Below are 20,218 nucleotides of genomic sequence, written 5' to 3'. Positions count from 1 at the left end.
ATATATATATATATATATATATATATATATATATATATATATATATATATATATATATATATATATATAAACCTGAATGTATGTATGCATCTCTATCCATTGTGGGGCAGTTTGAAATCCATTGAAAAATAATTTTTAAATTCCTGATATTCTGATTTCTGGGGTAACTCACCCAGTCCTGGGTTCTTTTTTTACTTCCCCAGAATATTTCCTTTCTTTAAAAAAAAATTCTTTAATTTAATAATTTTAAAATTAAAATTAAAAAACACATTTTATGGTGGCTCTTACAGCTCTTACTACAATCCATACATATATGCAGTTTCAAGCACCTTTGTACAAACATTGCCATCATCATTTTTAAAACATTTTTTTCTACTTGAGCCCTAGGTATCAGCACCTCATCCCGTCCCCTCCCCACTCTCCCTCCCTCACATTTATTTCACATTTTACACCAACCAATGTCTTCCTTCACCCACTTTTCTGTTGTCCATACCCGGGGGTTATATGTCAATCATTGTGATCAGTTCCCTCTTTCTCCCGCCACCTTTCCTGCACCCTCCTGGAATGCTACTCTCATTATTGGTCCTGAGAGGTGCCTTTGTCCTGGATTCCCTGTGTTGCGAGCTCTGATCTGTACCAGTGTACATGCTCTGGTCCAGTTGCATTTGTAAGGTAGAATTGGGGTTATGATAGTGGTGGTGCAGGAAGGAGGCACTTAAGAACTAGAGGAAATTTTATGTTTCATCAGTGCTATACTGGCTCATCTCTTCCTTGTGAGCCTTCTGTAAGGGGATGTCCAATTGTCTACCGGTGGGCTTTGGGTCTCCACTCCGCCCTCTCCCTCATTCACATAGATATGTTTTTTGTTTTTTTTTGTTCTAAGTCTTTGATGCCGGATATCTGATCCCATCAATACCTCATGAGCACACACAGGCTGGGCTTTGTCGCTTCTCAGTTAGATGGCCACTTGTTTATTTTCAAGCCTTTAAGACCTCAGACATGATATCTTTGGATAACTGGGCACCACCAGCTTTCTTTACCACATTTGCCTATGCACCCATTTTGTCTTGAGCGATTGTGTTGGGAAGGTGAGCATCACAGAATCAGGCCACTGCTCTTAAATGTTCTTTTGAACTTTATGCCTTTAAGAAATTGGTTTCAAAGTTCACATGAACTGAAGCAAACTGTCTAGATTAATAAGTAAAGACAATTTTATCTTAGGTATTGTGCTTTTTGAAAAGAATGATCTGTGCAAAATTGACCCCAGAAATGCCAATGTTCAGACTAGAATTGTGTTTTAAAGTAAATCAATAATTATTTTAATTGTTCTTCCAGACAATGCCATTTCAATTCCTTTCAAATCACACATTTTTCACCTGGCCTTTTATTTTTCCATGGCAATATCAATAAGACAGGGTATAAATATCTTTGAAAATTTTCTCAAGTGGGGGATACTTTTGATTCCATAGTCAACACATTTCTCCATCTTGCAGCATATATTTAATTATCTTTAAACAGTATTGTTGGCTTCTGGAGACTTTTGTTTTGATACCATTGTGGCAATGGGTGACCCTGGAAAGGATAAAGAACTTGGCAGAAACAGTAGAGGGGCAGCTGACAGTGTTAGGGAAGAGACATGGGACACATTTACGTTGTTTCCCTCAGGATTGGTGTTGTAACTTCATTACTAATCTCTCTCTCGGGTTACCCGGGGACAAAGAGAAATGCACGTTCTCAGTGCCAATGAACTACTTTAGTTTTTTTATTTCCTGTTAATGACTTCTATTTAGGAATTAGTTTCAAGATTTGAAACTCTTACTTCTTCTTTTACTTTGCAGTTTGAAGCTAAGGTGCAACATAGGATTAGCTGATTGGAAAGATTCCACATGAAATAGGGTTCAAGCACTGCGTGTCTCTGTTGGAAGAGAAGGTCACCTTGTGATTTATATTAGAGCTTTTCAGTAGCAGCACTATTTCAACATTTTCCTCTGACTTTTAAATCTGATATAAACCATTTTGTTTTGTTGATTAATATCTTTCCACAGAATAATATTAAATACAGGATTGCTTTGTAGAACAGCACACGGTCCCATTGCCATTGTTATTTCTCTATTACCAAGCATTATTGTTATTGTTGTGAGCCATTGAGTCAATTCCTACTCACAGTGACTCAATAGGACAAAGTAGAATGGCCTTATAGGAATTTCCAAGGCTATAAATTTTTATCGAAGCAGACGGTCACACCTTTGGCCTCTGGACCAGTTAGTGGGTTCTGACCACTGACCTGCCTTTACAAGCTGAGGGCTTAACCATGATCCCAGAATGATGGAGAAATATGAAGACCGGCCAGGGTTTTAGTATAACTGCCTGAGCTCTTTTCCTCTGGTGTACCTGAGCACAAGGCGCCCAGATGGTGCAAGCTGACAACGGAAGGGCTGGCAGATGAGCTTCCCAGTGGAGAATGACATGGCAGTCAGCTTCTATTTTGGTGAGTCACACAGGGTTGCTATGGGTTAGACTGGACGGAGTGGCAATGCAATGGGTTTGGCTTATGTGGGGACATGTATAACTACCTCAGTGAAGTGACATGAGAAAGAAAGAGGACCTGGGGGGGGGGTGGTGGGGTGATGGCTGACATTTTTACTGAGCAACTGTAACACCCGTGTCGTCTTCTTTCCCCTTAGAGTAAGAGCACAAGTGTTTTCTAATGAGTGAGAGTTTTAATGTCCGGCAGAGATAAGTTTGAACGCAGAATCCAGGATTTGGTAGCTTTGCTACTTAAAGATGCTGCTTATCCTGCTGAGGGTAAGGCTAGTGGCTGGAAACATGTCCTAAGACATGTGAGGCAGCTGAATGAGAGGTTGAATTTGTTTTTATCAGCGGTACTACATACCTCGCATAATGATAATGAGGACAAAATGAGACGATGAAAGTTAATCTATGCCAATGTTGACCTAAGGACGATATTAAAATATACATTCTTCCCATCCCAGCCCACAAATCACTTGCATATCAAATGCGGGAAAAACAAGAAATATCAGGCAGACATCCCCAGTTTCATGATGTCATCAAATGTCTCCTTAGAGGACAGTTGTGCACCATCATGCTTTGCCTTGTGAGAATGCCTATGTGTCTCTCAGTATCCAGGCTACGCAGAGGTCAGAGTTCTTCTGAACCCGGACAGATTCCCACCCTGTGAGGACATACCATGAATACGGCAAGTTCTCACTAAATTTGTTGTTAAAATGATGAACTTGAAAAGGCCTGACCTCCAAGTCAAATTCGCAGCACTTCTTTGACACAACAGAGCTCTATTATGATTAACAAGTCCACGCCCTAAGTCAGAGAAGAGACTTTCAGTTTCATTTGTCAGGTTTAGCTCAATTCCAGGAAATGTTTATTTAATTCCCTTGAGACCCTTAGAAAACAGCATGCTTGTGACATTATTTCTAATCCTTGTGAGCTTTTAAGTGTTTTCCTTTCCTGCTAGTTTTCAAACTTCATTTCCATTTGCAACATTGTGGTCATGTTCTTAAGAAGTTGAGGAGAGTAAATCCTCCTAGAGCTCTGAAAGACTCGTGGTGAGAGCACAGTGACCCCGTGGCTCGCTCAGGGGTGGCGCTGAGGCGAGGCGGACAGTTGTCTCCAGTGGCAGGGAACCTGTGAATGACTGTTTCCTTTAATCTGTCCCCTTCTGTGCACACCTGCCTACGCTGGATCTGGCCCAGGCCCTATGTTTGACGGAAAGCTGTGCGGCTGAGTGGAGACAGGGTCCAAGGCTCCATGAAGAGAGGGTGCACGGAAGCAGAGAGCGTTCTTCCATCTTTCTTTGAAGTTGGCTCATCTTTGGCTAACAGGTGATTTCCTTGCCGGGACTCTGTGATATTTCTGAAGAGTGTGGTCAAGTTCTTGCTAATGAGAAAGCCAGGAGGAGCAGGAAACACCATGTACCTGGTGAGCCTGGAGGCATCCTGTCCTGCCCTCCATAGACACCCTTCTCTGGCTCTCAGGGCAATGCCCAGCTGTAACCAGAGTGCTTTGCTTGTCAAAGGAGGTCGGAAGGAAGAGCATGTCCCCCTTTCCTGAGCACCCTGAGGTTTTTCTGCTTCGGCTGCCCAAGCATAGTTCCCCCATTCTCTCTTCTGCATATATACAATTTTGAGTTAATTATCATGTGACATTTTCTTTGCAGATGTCAGGTATATGTGGATTAGGGCTGATTTATCAAGTTTAAGAGATAAAATTATCAGTCTCTTTAAAATCACAAATTTACATGGAGAGGAGCTCCAAGTCTTTTCTCATTACTACTAGCTGTGTGATGGGGGACAATCACTTATTCGGTCAGTTTTTCACCTTACCTGTTTTTCACAAGATTAATCAGAGGAGACCATGCCGGTGCCATTCATCCAAAATCAGACCTCAAAATTTAATTCTCATTATCTCTTCTTCCCACTCAAGTTTTGCTTAAAAGATTCTCTACTGTACATTGGATTCAACTTTGCGTGGGGATATCAAATCTGACAGGGCTACAGCCGAAAAGTGTTCAAGAAGTCTTATGTCACCAAGTCAAAGCCGTGCATTTCTGGACATGTTCATATATCCTGTAAGTATCGTGTGGAACACTCTGGGTAAGTACATCCATCATTGGTGATCTGGAAGAGTAAAGTGGGTGGGGATTTAGAGTGGTCCCATTACACAGATGCTGCGGGCCCTTCTGCGGGATCCAGTGGAATACAAAGGACACTGAAGGGTGAGAGTTATAGAAGTAGGTCCCGAAGGTTTTGCTGAGACTGAGTAGGTGGTAACTTACTTCTCATTTGAAAGGATCATTTTGACGAAACTTAAAAACCAACAAAAGAACGTTAAACACATTGCAGGGTCCTAACTTCCTCTCGTGGTGACCCTGTGTCTTTCCAAGCTGCAATGCTGCACAGAGGCAGACCGCCTTAGCTCTCCTGTGGAGTGCCTGGTGGGCTGAAACCGTCAGCCTTCGGGTTAGCCGCGAAGCTGCTAGCCACTAAGCCACAAGGGTTCCAATTGGATTATACTGTGGGAAATACCCCGAGAGAGGGGCAGATAAGGGAGAATGGCAAAGGGAAGACAGGACTGTATGTGTGTTTACAGAAGTAGAAGTAAAGCAAAAGAGGAAAAGAAAAGTAGGAAGGAGGGGAAGAGAAACGGAGTAACAAAAGAGCAGGAAACAAGGAGAGAAGGAAACAGGAGCAGAAAACAGAAACAAGAGCATGGGACATTGTTTATGAGAGGATGTTAAATTCTGCTGCTGTGCAAGGTGCCCTGGAGATTCGGGGTTATTGGGGGTGCACAGGCAGAGGAAGGGGGAAAATGTGGCTTCGGTGGGGTTGCGCTTCTGTGGGCGTGTTGAAGCGCATGGATGTTTCCTCTGTGAGGGTGCTTGTGTCTGCAGGGAGTGAGAAGAGTGGGGGGACAAGAAGAGAACCACCACACACAATGAGCAGAAAGCCCTACCTGGATGGATGGAGTGCTCTGGACGGACAGTGCGGGCTTCTGCGTCCAGCAGCCCCTCGGTCTGTTATTCACTCCGAGGGACTGAAGACTGCAGAGGTGCGTGTGTGCAGGGAGGGCAGGTGTTCTCTGACTCCACGTGGCAGCTGTGGAGCCTGCTCCCCTTGGGCTGTCCTTGCCCACATACTCCAGATTATAAAAACTTGGTCTATTTACTTTTCAAATTATTTTGTCTTTCCAGGAGGCAGCGGTTCCAGCTCGTTTGGATTTTTCCGTCTGTGGAGGGGCAGTCTTTGGGTATGATTTAAGTCCTGTGGTTGAGCAGTCCTCCTCGAACTAGGCTCTGACTTGTGAAGGGGACGCCTTCTAGTTTCTTCCAGGTGTGGAGATAAGTCAAGTTTTCTGGGTCACTTCCATTGACATGGAGCGGTAGATCATGCCTCATTACTTACTGTTTCCCTTTTGCTCCTCAGTGACATCTTGTTACATCAGGTGGCATTTTTCTTTACCACTGGTTGATGATGAAAGTCTTAACTGTTGGTTAGGTCTCTGGTGTTATTGTGAGTTACTAATTAGGCTGCTAACCACAGGTCAGCAGTTTGGAACCACCAACCACTTCCTGGGAGACAAATGAGGCTTTCTATGGCTATACAAGCTTCCAGCGTTGGAAACCCACCTGAGCAGTTCTACCTGGTCCTAGAGGGTTGCTGTGAGTCAGAACTGGCTCCATGCAGTGAGTCAGTGTGGAGGGAAGGAGCCCTGGTGGTGTAGTGAGTAGTGAATTGGGCTTTTATCCACAAAGCTAGCAGTTTGAGCCTCGCATCTACTCTAGAGAAGAAAAATCAGGTTCTCTGCTTCTGTAAAGATTTAGTATCTAAAATGTAAGAACTTAAAGGCGCTGTTCTTTTGTCATGTAAGGTAGCCCTATGTTAGAATCTACTTGATGGCAGTGATTAGAAAGGAAGGGTAAGAATTCCTCATTGCTGTCAGGTTTTGGTGAAAGACTAGCATTCCTACATATGTGGTAAGAGTGCAACAGTGTTCTCACTCAGGGAGGCAATGTAGATCTGCATTTCCCTTGTAGTCTTCCATGACAATGCTGTGGCGAGAAGCCATGAGAGCTCCACAAGCCATGCTTTTGTTCTCAGGGATGGGGGTGGGATCTCAGATTTTTTTTCCTGCAGTGTTTGGTTTTGTGGGCAATTTAATCTAAACTATTTATATTTCACTAGGCTGTTCCTTTCCTGTGCTTTGTTTGGAAAAGAAGTCTTTCCTTTAAACTCTTTTGTCTTGTTTGTTGTTATTTCTGTGTTACAGGTTTCTTCAGCTCCAGAACTGGGATATATGATTTAAGAAAGGACAAGGGAATTATCACCGTGTTACCCCTTAGGGCCCGAGGCCCTTAGCCTTCTTCTGTCCATTTTTCTGAGTCTTTTTAGGTCTGTTCTATAGACTGTCCAGGATTTTCTTAAGTCATAGCTAGTGCGGAGAATAGGAAACTGTACTTCTACACCATCTTCTGAGAAGTAGAAGGAGGTGTTTTAAAATCTGTTCTTTGATCTTTCACATTTGCCATAAAATTTTAGTTGGATCTAAACTTGATCAAATTCAGCTTCATTTTTGCATATCTTCTTCATATACAGTAAATTGCACTTATTTCAAAAGAACACAATATCAAGTTTGATTCCCACATTTTAACTTGATTAGCAATTGGTGCTGAATACCTGAAGTCCCAAACCAGAGTCCATGCCATCATGTTGAATCAGATCCTTTGAGACCCTAGAGGACAGAGACCTGCTTCTGTTGGTTTCTGAGGATGCCCACCTTCATGGAAGCAGACTGCCTCATTTCCTCCGAGGGAGGTGTGGGTTGAACTGCTGATCTTTCAGCCAGCATCCCCGTACAGAATCCACTCCACCACCAGAGCTCATGAAACCAAACCCACTGGCATTGAGTGGATTTGATTCACCGTGATGCTACAGAACATTGTTTCTCCACTGTCCTAATGCCGCAACCCTTTCATTCAGTTCTTCATGTGTGGTGACCCCTAAATATAAAATTATTTTCGTTCGTACCTCATAACTTAACTGTAATTTTGTTACTGTTACGAATTGTAACGGAAATATCTGATATGCAGGTTGTATATCCATTGTTAGAAATTGAACATAATTAAAGCATAGTGATTAATCACAAAACAGTATGTAATTATATATTGTGAAATATTTATTTCTAATGATAAATAAATGAAATTTTATCTTGAATCATGGTATAGCATGGGTAACAGTCTGAAAACCAGGCATTTGTGTGTATGTGTGCATGTGGGTAGACCCACCTGGAAATGGAAAGAGGAGTGGTATTGTGGTTCCTAAGATCATTAGAAATAAGTGTTATCCAAGGATCTTAGGAGACCCCTGGGAAAGGGATGATTGACCCAAAAAGAGGTCGTGACTCCTAGGTTGAGATCGCTACTATGGGAGATTTCCGTGATTCCATACAGTCTCATCTTTTTCTCTCAGAGTTCCTGGGGGGTTTGAACTTCTGAGTTCATCCTTAACAGCCCAGCAACTAATGCAATGTGCCATCAGGAGAGATTAATTTATCTTTAGGTGTCACAAGTCTCTTCCTCCTCATAGGGTCTTTATGCACAATCGATCAACACACTGCCCTACTCAGGCCCTACCACCCTCACAATGGTTCTTATGTTTGAGCCCATGGTAGCAGCCAAGGTGTCAATCCATCTTGTTGAGGTTCTTCCTGTTATCCTGCTGCCCCTCCACCTTGACCAAGCGTGATGTCCTTCTCTAGGAGGGACTGGTCTCTCCTGATACAGTTCAAAGTACGTGAGACAAAACTCGCTATCCTTCCCTCTAAGGAGCACTCTGGCTGTACTTCTTCTAAGATATATGATTTGTTCTTTGGCAGGCTACGGTACTTTCAATTTTCTATGCCAACATCATAATTCAAAATCATTGGTCTTTCTTCAGTCTTCCTTTTCACTATCCAACTTTCACACACAGATGAGATAAGTGAAAGTATCATGTAGTGGGTCAGGTGACCTTAGTCCTCAAGTAACATCCTTGCTTTTCAACACTGTAAAGAGGTCTTGTGCAGCAGATTTACCTAATGCAATGCATCATTTGATTGGGTTGGGCCAGATGTGAGGACTTTTGGTTTTCATTATATGAGTTCTAATTCACACCGAAGTCTGTAATCTTCATTTTCTTCACCAAGTGATTCAAATCCTCCTCACTTTCTTCAAGCAAGGTTATGTCATCTGCATATCAGAAGGTGTGAGTAAACCTTCCTCCAATCCTGATACTGCAGTCTTCTTCATATCATCCAGCTTCTCTGATTATTTGTCCACCTTAACTTATTAGGGAATCAAAAAATGGTAATATTCTATATACATGATTCTTTATTCATTTATTAGCTTATTTTAATATATAGGTTAGAATTGACCCTATAATTACCTTTGTGTATAATTAATATAGAAGAAGTTGGCTAAATTGGCTTGTCAAGTTACAATAAATCAGGATCTGGGTAGGAACTAAGTGTTTTTCAAACTATTGTTAGAGGGAAAGTGTTCTGAATTTAGGGTCTGCCAGTCCCTCCAAACAAAAGAGAAAGCAAAATGCTCAAAATCAGGGCTAGAAGAAACTGTGTGTCAGGTGGGCCTGAGGTTGGGATGAACAGACAGAAACTTCAACAAAGTTTACAGGAAGTGTTTCTCTCTCTGTCTCTGGTACAGTTTCAGGATGAGTTGCTAAAAAGGAGATTCTGCAGTGGAGTGCTTGCTTCGGACTGGAGGTCTGTCAGCATTCAGAGGCCTGTGAGGTGGGAGGAACCTCACTTAAGTTTGGTCAAGTTAAGCCAGTGGGTAAATAATGGGTAAGTGGGAGCACATGGTCATTGTATCCTTTGTCTTTATTTCCCTATCTTGATTATCTTCCAGCGCTGAGAATTTAGTGTTCGTAAACACCTTGAATTAATCCAGGGTCATTCCTGTTGTTTTTAATGATTAAATTATCTCAATTTGCCCGATGAGAACTTTTGCATGCTAGCCCCTTACTATTCTTTTTTGATCCTACATTAGAAGTCTTTGCTGAATGGTATCCAACACGATGACCCAAGCTATTTTACACATTTCCTACCAAAGACCCAAGAGTTAAACATTTTCCAAAGAAGCCCGAATTCCTTTATTTGAACATGGTGTTTTATGGAAAAGATCTGAATTTTAGGGATATTCATTGATATATATTTTTAATTGTTTACAGGCTTTAAAAATCTTCACAGTTGGGCTATAGGTTCATCATGATAAGCAGAGAAAAGATTGACGTTTCCAAGCATTTCATCAAGCTTGGGCCCCCACACAATGCTTACGGGAGAAGAAATCAAGAGCTCAAACAATGCCTTGCATTGAGCAAATCTGCTGCACAGACCTCTTTAAAGTGTTGAAAAGCCAGGGTGTTCCTTTGAGGGCTAAGTACCCCTGATGCATGCCATGGTGTTTTCAAGTGCCTCTTACGTGTGTGAATAAGGAAGACCTAAGAAGAATGGGTGCATTTGAATTACGGTGCTGGCGGAGAATATTGAAAGTATCATGGACTGTCAAAGAACAAACAAATCTGTCAGGAAAGAAGTACAGAAGTACAACCAGAATTCTCCTAAGTGCAAAGATGGTGAGAGGTTGTCTCCTGTGCTTTTGGCGAGTTATCAGGAGCGACCAGTGTCTGAAAAGGGCATTGACCTTGGTAAAGCAGAAGGGTCAGTGAAAAAGAGGAAGCCCCTCGATTAGATGGACTGACATAATGGCTGCAAAAATGGGCTCAAACATAAGAACGACTGTGAGGCAGGCACAGGACTGGGCAGTGTTTTGCTCTGATGTAGAGAAAATAACTGTACGTTGGAACTGATTTGGTGACACCTAAGAACAACAAGATTTAAAATGGACTGAGCTGGGAAAAACTAAACTACATCATGTGCAATGTATAGATAAAACTCCCTAAACCAAACTCATTGCCATCGAGTCAATGCTGATGCACAGCCACCCACTGTGAGTTTCTGAGAGTGAAACTGTTTACAGGAGTAGAAACCCCAGTCTTTCTCCTGAGCAGCTGCTGGTGGATTTGAACTACCCACCATTTCAATGGAAGTCTAATGCCTAGCATATAGGCACCGGGGTCCTTATAATTAAATAATTAAACCTATTTTTATTCTTATCTTTTTTAAATATTAAAAATATTTCCCAACCCCACACCCCCTTGCTGAAGACCCTGGTTGTCGAGGGCTTCTCAAATGATATAAGGAGACTATCACAGAATTACTCATTTCATTTTTTCCACTTTATGCACACAACAGAATAATAATACCAAGATGATCACAAACAATATAATAATTGAAAATAAGTTAATTGTAATTTGTTGTCTTTTTATCTTTAGGGCATATCCTTCTTGGTATGTATAGCTAAAAATTTTAGACTTTAAAAGTTTAAAGGTACTTAGAAACTTCTTGCCTCTGTGGTTATGCACTTAACTGGACTCAATTTAGGTTTCTTTCTTTTTTACCTACTGCTTTGAAAATCTCAACTGCTTTCTAACTGTATAAAATACACGTTCCAAATCAAATATGAAAAATAAGGCATCTTCAAAGATATCTAGTTTCCACTCCTGTTCTATCCCCTCTATTTTATCTCTCCCTTAGAATTAACCACTTATAAAATATTTTGATTTATAGTTCTCTTATATATGATAAGCAGATTTTTATATTTCATGCTACCTCCCACACCTTAGATCAATAGTGGCATACAGTACGTATTGTATTCCTGTCTTACATGGAAACTTGGAGTATATCCTGGAGATCATCAAATAGCAGTATATCAAGATATCCCTTAGTTCTGTATCCTAATACATAATAATGTGGTAGTTAGACATGTCAGATGTCAAAGTTCTTCATCCAGTCTCATCTAGAAGCACATTGGTGTTTTCATTCTTTTGTTCATTCGAGCAGTCCTGATCTGAATAGTCTTGCGCATGCTTAAAAGATCTGTTTAAAATAAAATAAAAAACTTTTCTCATGTGTCTGTGAGAGTGGGATTATTAGGGCAAAGGTTTAATATGTATATAAATTTCTAGGTAATTACAAATTTCCCTACTGCATTACCATCAACAATATGCCTGTTCCAGTATCTTGACAACATACTATACCTTCAAAGTCTCTGTGTTTTTCAATTTAATAGATGTGGAAGTTTTTCTTTAGTATAATTTTAATTTGCATTTTTCTGACAAAAGACAAAAGGCCTACAGTAAAACCATATATAGTTTAATATAAAAAGTATAATTCACACATGGCAATAGATGGGCAATAAACCAACAAAAGACCTCCTTTGATTTAAAAATGTTGAAGTGATCAGAATGGTTTGAAAAGACAAACTAATTGAGCCTTATGACACTAAATTCAGAAGCTCTCTTTTTATTCTAATAAAAGTAAAGTGTTTATATGATTAATGAACTGTATTGACTTAAAAAACAAGTCAATGGTGTTTCTACCCTACAGACAGAATAAACTGTCTTGGACTATACATATATGTTAATACCATCCATAGTTAACTTTATTTGCAAATGAAATAGCATATTAACTTTAAAAAGAAAACAATCTTATTGCGAGTGAAAAAATTATTTTATCTGCTATTAAAACAAGTAAATTATACTTAATGACATATTAGTTAAAAGGTGATTTTGATTAATGGGGGATTCACCATCACAATGCATGGCAATAAGCTGGTTATACATATCTTAAGAAAGTAATAAGCAATGTATAGCAAGCACTAAGCAGGCATTGCCAAATTATTCTTCATGTACTTACTGAATTCACAGTCGTCTTCTTACATACGGGCATATTGGTTTTCAGTTTCCTTTAAATATTATAAGGAGATTAATATGTGTTTATGCTCTCTTCTACACCTTACATACATCATAGCGCATCATACCTGTTTATCTATCTTTGTCTTTCCAGGTTTTAAAATTAGAATACATTAATATTTCATAAACAATCATCACAGCACTACTATTATTAAATTCTCCATAACAAATTACCACAGAAAGCAATGCAACGAATTTCTTCTCTACAAATTAACATTCTCATCTTATATCACTTGATGAGTCCCACAAGTATGGTGCAAATCATTCCTTTAGAAAAAAATTGCAAACATTCTTTGTTGGGAAAATAAAAGGCTTCTATCCAGTAAAAGAATTACATCTATTACATTTGACATGAGTGCAATATCTTTATTTGAGCTCTGGACATAGAAGATCTCAAAGAATCTCTTCATTTGGTGTATCAATATCCAGAAATTCAAATTTACATTTACACAGAAACTTGCACATTAATATTTATAGCAGCTTTATTTGTAATAGCCCAAACTAAATCCAAACCAAATGTCCTTCCTTAGAGGAATGGATAAATTGTCATTCAATGGATTCAAATGATTACTGTTTGGTTCTTGATATTAGTTGTCATTGAGTTGCCTTCAACTCATAGTGTGTGAGACCGGTTTGAATAGAGAAACAAATTCATTGCCACTCATATATGTGTAAGAAAGATTTTTATATCAAAGAGCAATTGTATATTAAGAAAGCAACCCAGCCCAGTCCAGATTAAGTCCATAAGTGTTATATTAGCCCACAGGTATGATATTAGCCCATGGATTCCTCTTCAGACTCACGCAGCACATGCAATGATGCTGAATTCAGGAAGATCACAGGCCAGTGGGTGGAAAGTCCTGTGGATCCAATGGCTGTGGATGCATTTGGTTGCCATCAGTCTGGCTCCCTTTGGCTTGTCAACAGGAATGGGAAGCAGGGAGTGTGGCTCTCCTCTTCTGATGGTAGTATCAAGAAAGAGAGAAGTTCCCAGAATCCTCATGAGCAGGCCACACTCACAAGGAGGGGTCACCAGGTGGTTACCCAATTGACAGGCTAGACTTTACCCCTTCATTCTTTTATCGAGTTGCATGAAATCATCTAACTACCACACATAGTAACCTTGTGCACAAGAGAACAAACTACGGTCAACACTGTGCAGTTGCTGCGAATCCTGGGCATGGTTGCAGCCATCACATTGATGAATAGTTCACTCAGTGTTTCCCTCATTCTTGTCAGCATTTAATTCTTCCAGCAATTGGCACTTCCTGAAGATCTGTTGAAAGCACGCGAGTCGAACTGGGTTCTTTTAGGATCCATGTGATTTTCTGATGTAAATAGGCCTTTCTTCGTCGACTATTTTAAATGGCAGGTTCCACTGATAACTGTCTACCATGAGTGCCTTGCTGGCAGCACAGCTTTCCTAGAGGCATGCACTCCATGACAACATCAGTTACACGAAAGAGAAACGATTGCCACTGGCAGAACTTTACATGACCTCTCAGGAATTGTGCTGCGTGAGAGAAAAGAGTCTGGAAAATCAATCTATGTTTCTTTCCACTGTATGATATTCTAGGAAATGACAGCGAGCAGATCAGATCAGTCTTGGCCAAGGGCTTGGCTTGTGGGGAAGCTGTGCTCTAAGGAGGTGATATGAGTGAGTTTCTTTGTGGTTTGGAGAGGTTCTGCCTCTTGATTATGATAATAGTGTCACAAGCAATGCATGATAACATTTCATATATAGATAAAATACATGTAATATTGTTGAGATCTGAATAAAATATGTAGTTAATGGAATGTATTACAGGGAATTCCCTAATTTTGACAACTGTACTATGCATAAGAGAGATTTTATCATTTGGCAGATTGGATGATGGGTACATAGGAACTCTATTTTTTTTGAAGCTTCTATGTGAATATAGAGTTATTTTAAAAGTATATATGTAAAGAAAAGAAAAATATTTTAGATCATTTTATTAAAGGTCTATCAAAAAGTTTTAAGTCATGTAGGGCGTTCCTACCTCTCATCACAATCCATGTATCCATCCATTGTGTCAAGCATATATGTACACTTGTTGCCATCATCATTTTCACAACATTTTCTTTGTATTTGACCCCTTGCTATCACCTTTCATTTTTTCTATCCTTACCCCACCCTCCTTCCCTCATGACCCCTTGATAATTTATATATATTTTTTTCATGTCTTATAATGACTGGTGTCTTCTCTCACCCACTTTTCTGTTGTCTGTCCCCCAGAGAGGGGTTATATGTAGATCATTGTGATTGGTTTTCCTTTTCTCTCCACACCTTTCCTCACCCTCCTGGTATCATAATTCTCATTATTGGTCCTGAGGGGTTTATCTGTCCTGGATTCTCTGTGTTTCCAGCTCTTATTTGTACCAGTGTACTTCCTCTGGTCTACCTGGATTTGTAAAGTACAATAGGATATTGGTAGTGGTGGGGAGGAAGCATTAAAGAATTGTCCCATCCCACGGGACGTTCACCGTGGATTCTGGAGGAGAGAGTGGGAATTGGGGGCGGTACAAGAGGCACGGAGAATGAGGACAAGACAATATCCTGATCAAGTCCTGTTTTAATGAACAAAGAGTCACAGCTTATAAAGGCCAGCCAAGGGGGGGAGCCTCAGCCGCACATGCAGATTAGGCTACCTTGGCAACAGGCCAATGAGGGAGTTCAGGGGAGCGTGCCCTGCCCATGAGTCAGTAAGGGCTTACAGTCTTCAATTAGGTAAGCAGAGCAGTGGCATGTCCATGCAAATCAAGCATGGGAGAGGACGATCTTTTGCCCAATCAAGGGGATGCAGGACACGGGTGCTTATCTAAAGAGCATCACCCCTTGTTTGCTCAAGCTCTACAGCTGCAGTGCTCTGTCACGTAGGCTGGGGTAGAAGAATGCCCAGAGCTCAGGCTAATAAATTCCAAGTAATGGCCGGGCCTCACGGCTCCAGGAAAGTCCTAATAAATTCCAAGTAATGGCCGGGCCTCACGGCTCCAGGAAAGTCCTAATAAATTCCAAGTAATGGCCGGGCCTCATGGCTCCGGACAAAGAACTAGACTGGAAAGCTGTATATGTTTCATTAGTGCTATTCGTCACACTGACTGGCTTGTCCCTTCCTTCTGACCCTTCTGTGAGGGGATGTCCAGTTGTCTACAGATGGGCTTTGGGTCTCCACTCCGCAACCCCCCTCATTCACAATGGTAAGATTTTGTTCTGGGCCTTTGATGCCTTATACCTGATCCCACAAACACCTCGTGATCTCACAGGCTGGTGGTGTGCTTCTTCCATGTGGGCTTTGTTGCTTCTCAGCTAGATAACTACTTGTTTATGTTCAAGACTTTAAGAACACGGAAGCTATATCTTTTAATGGCCGGGCACAATCACATTTGCTTATGAACTGGTTTTGTCTTCAGCGATATTGTCAGGAAGGTGAGCATTATGGAATGCCAGATTAATAGAACAAGTGTTCTTGGGTTAAGGGAGTACTTGAGTACAAGCCCAGTGCCCATCTGCTACCTTAATACTAGACCTATACATATATGCACATAGAGTTATTTCCCCATTGTCATATATCAATATATTTACATATACATATGAACATGACTATATTTAGACCTCTCTGAATGGCCTTTGCCTCCAAGTTCTTGCCTCTATTTCCTTTTACTTTCCTCTTGTCCCACTGCTCAGGCTTCATTTGGGCTTCAGTAAATTCTCTTGGTTACATTGCCCTTGATCATGCCCTACCAGGTCTCCTACACTCTCCTCACCATCTATTTTGCACCAATTGTTGCTCTCCTGTCCCTGGGTTTGTTAACACCCACGTCCTTTCCCCCACCTCCCCCTCTCCCCTGTCCCCCTGGAACCCTCATTCTTGCTGTTGTTTTCTCCTCCAGATTGTTTATCTCACCTATTTTACCTAGAGAGTCCTGCAGAGATAATGATACACACACAAAAAAACCAAGACAGAGCAAAACAAATCAACAAAAGAAAACAAAACAGCTACAACAACAACAACAACAACAACAACCAAACATTGTAAAAAAAAAGGGGGGGGGGAAAGCCTGTAAATATTTCAATGTCTGCCTTTTGACCTTTAGGAGTGTTTTCTTGTTGAATCAGATTGGGTACCATGCCCTGTCCCCAAAGTCTATTTTTGGTAATCCGTCTGGACTTCTCTGCTCTGCTCCCCTTGCTGTTCTATCACATGCCCTTAGTGTTTTGCCTCAGGGTAGTGGGGTGAGATCAGGTGCAATTCCCACACTGTGTCTCCAGTGTTGTCCCCCATAGGGCTATGGGTCACTGAGGGATGTCGTGTGGTCTAGTGCGGCTGGCCATATGGTCCTCTCTGTGCTTTGGCAGCTTTGTGCAGGGTTATTGTCCTCAAGGCTTGGTGGACCAGGATGTGCTCCATTCAGCCCACCCCCTCCCGCCCTTGACTTGCTCCAGTGTGTTCAGTTCAGACATGTCCCTCTCCCTGAGCTATAGCTTCAGTGCTTTGCTCTGAAGTAAATTCTTATGGGGGACGGGGAGGCTGTACACCTAGTTGGGATGTGGCCGGCCCCTCAGATCTCTCTACTGGTTCCCTCCTTCATGCTTGTATGTTGCATTCATTTCTAGAAGCACTGGGTTGAAATCTGGTCCCTCTTTCCCGATGGAGATATAAACAATAGCCTCATTTCAGGTGGGTTAGTGCCCTGTACCCCTGCAACACAAGGCTTCCCGCCCCTATCCCCACCTCCTTTTTAGTTGACTACCATATGTATCCCTGGATTTGGACTGGCCCCTGCCATCTGACCTGGACCTCACCCCAGGAATGTTTGTATATGCATCGTTTTCCCTATGCCCCTTTTGCATTTTGAAGCTTACCTCAGCGGAGTCATGTTGTACTTGTCCTTTTGTGCTTGGCTTATTTCACTTAGTAGAATTTCCTCCAGTTGTTCCCAGGTGGTGATGTGCTTCATGCAGTTCTCACTGCTTTTTTGAGATGTGTGATACTCCATTGTATGTACCACAGTTTTTTAATCTATTCATCTGTTGATGGAAATTTGGGTTGTTTCCAACTCCTTGCAATTGTGAACTGTGCTGTGATGAACATTGGAGCACAGATGTCTGGTCATGGTTTCTTTCTTTCCTTTTCCTTTGCCCAGTAGGGGGATTGCTGGGTCATATGATAACTCAGCTTCTATCTGTTTTATATTTTGCCAAATTAAGATCCATAGTGCCTGTACATACCTACAGAGAATTCCTATCTCACCACAGCCCCTCCAACATTTGCTGCTTTCTCATTTTTTGAATTGGACTATCTTTGAGGGTGTTAGGTAGTATCTCATTGTTATTTTTATTTGCATTTCTATTATAGCTCAAATACCTTGCACTGTCATGCAATAAGGTAAAGAGAACCAAAAGTGAGTATTGGACAGTTTTGCCACCCGCTACATTTCCAAAGCTGATATGGGGATCTCACCACCAACAAGTAAGAACAGACAGGAGTGGAGAGTGTCCTCCAAACCCCAAGATCCTTGTGTTGAACTTTAGGAAGCAACCGCTGATCAAGGTGTTTACTAATGGGTGACTATTTAGTCCCCTGAGTCTCTGTGCCTCTGCAGACAAAAGCATTGCAAATGACTGTTATTTGTGACTTTGCTGCTAAAAGCATTGAGGGATAACTCAGTTATTTATGATCTCTTTGAGGCTCTCTTGGATCCTGCATATCCCTGTGATTGTCTGTGAACCTAGTGCTTTTATTATTGTAAGGTTAAGAAACTGTGACTAGTTAAGTAACCTTTGCATAGATAAGAGTTTAGGAATGTTTAAGTTCTTTGATGTTTACTTTGTAACAAATTCCCTTGTGTAAGAAGAGTATAAAAACCAAGCTTCAAATATACACGAGACTTCAATCCATAGATTGGAGTCCTCCCAATCCCATACTTTGTTTATATCTCTTCCTTTTCCTTTCATCCGCGCCTCATTAGGGACCCAGCTTGATTCGGGATTGAACCTCCTTGGAGAAGAGACAGGAAAACGTGACACCAGTAAAGTTTTGTAGATGGGGCAGCAGCAGAGGCCGTACAGCCACAAGCACAAGCTAATGTGGGGATTCCCAGGCCGTGCAGCGAGAAAGATGAGGGGAAGGCCGGCTGCCTGTTAGATTGGGGAAGGGAACGCGAGCTCACCTTGGGTGCATGGAAGAATTACGACCAGTTGAGATGCAAGCACCACAAAAGGAGTTTTAATTTTGGACTAGCTCAAGTTTCCTTCCCTCCACTGCCCTGCGCAACGGGACCTTGCGTCCAGAAGGGAATCAGCCCCTAGTTCTTTGTTCCCTGGGCTTTTATGGGGCCAGGAACGGGGGGCAGTCCAGTGTTGGTTGCTGTTCTTTAAACTTATTGGAGAAAACTTCTAGCATCAGCGTTATCCAGTGGTGGTTGGCGAGTAGTTCTTCGTGTATTCTCTTGACTGGTCACTTGGGGGATGGTGGTCGCTGCTCTCTACTGGTCAGTCTGGGACAGGTGATGCCTTCTCTGACAGAATTACCTCAGTGTCCAGGAATCTGAAATTAGAGCTTAAGCCTGCCCCAGACTTTGGTTTTACACGGCCTGTCATGGTGCTGGTCCCGGCAGTTGTAAACCAGGACCCCACATGCCACACTGAGCAACTTCCTTGCAGTTAATGACAAGGGCACATAAAAACCAGAACTGGGTGTCTCAGGCTAAGGTTTTCTGGCAGAGTGGGCTGGTAGAGCTACACCTGCCCAAGCATGGCAGAAGCCAAGGAGTCACAGGGCTGACAAGCAGAGGACTGGGGAGATAGAACTGCAGAATAAGCTAAGAAAAGGCTGTCCTGAGCCAAGAAGTGTCTTGAGAAATTGAGATCCTGCTTTGTGACCAGTTACCTCCCTAATAAACACTATCATTGTGAAGTTGTGTAATCATTGTAACAAATTACTGAACCTAGGAGAGCAGAAGAGAGTATCTGGGGAGGCACAGTGGGTGTTACAATGGGTTAAAAAAAGGTTGTTGGGAAGAGACATATTTGACCTCTGTCTAAGAGGAATCATTCTTGGGGTGATGTTTAGTTTGACTTTCCTTTCTCCTTGTGAAGTTGGAGGAGTTGAGACGCCATTCCATGACATTCTTACACCAGCTATGTGAGAAATTCATGTTCCTGTGTCATAAGGAGAAAGATTTTAAATTGACTATTAAAATTATAATAATATTTACATTTTCAAGAATATCTTATTACAAATAGATTTCTCTACCTTTTTTTCAACAGAATCAGGTTCTTTTCTTTTACCACGGGAAAAGATTTACTGTAGTCAGACCTAGAGGCAGTGCTGGAGAATCTTATTAGAAGCTCCTCAGAGGGACGTTCATGAGAACTGACTTCTTTCTTGAGCACAAGTGTGTTTTAAGGGTTACTGAGTGATGTGAAAGAGTGTCGACTTTAGCCCAGCATGCTCTGTAAGATGATGTCAGGTGCAAAGGATTCTGGGGAATGTGGTCCACAGTAGGGGGCTGATTCTTGGTCTCTGAGGCAAATTTGTGAAAAATAACTTAAAAATGTATTGAGAGAGAGAGAGAGGGAGAGAGAGAGAGAGAGAGAGAGAGAGGGAGAGAGAGAGAGAGAGAGAGAGAGAGAGAGAGAGAGAGAGAGAGACTGATTCTATGAGTTTCTCCCGTTCATCACTGAGTTACATAGGACCCACTCTTGCCTTTGTTTCTGATCTAGCTGTCTCTGTTTTTGTTCTCCTGCCCAGTTTCCTTCCACTCTGCCAGCTTTCACACCCATACTGCTCTGT

The sequence above is a fragment of the Tenrec ecaudatus genome, chromosome 4 (genome assembly GCF_050624435.1).
Source record: "Tenrec ecaudatus isolate mTenEca1 chromosome 4, mTenEca1.hap1, whole genome shotgun sequence".
Taxonomy (NCBI): Eukaryota; Metazoa; Chordata; class Mammalia; order Afrosoricida; family Tenrecidae; genus Tenrec; species Tenrec ecaudatus.
The sequence above is the reverse complement of the archived record's forward strand: the minus strand, read 5'-3'. Positions refer to the sequence as shown.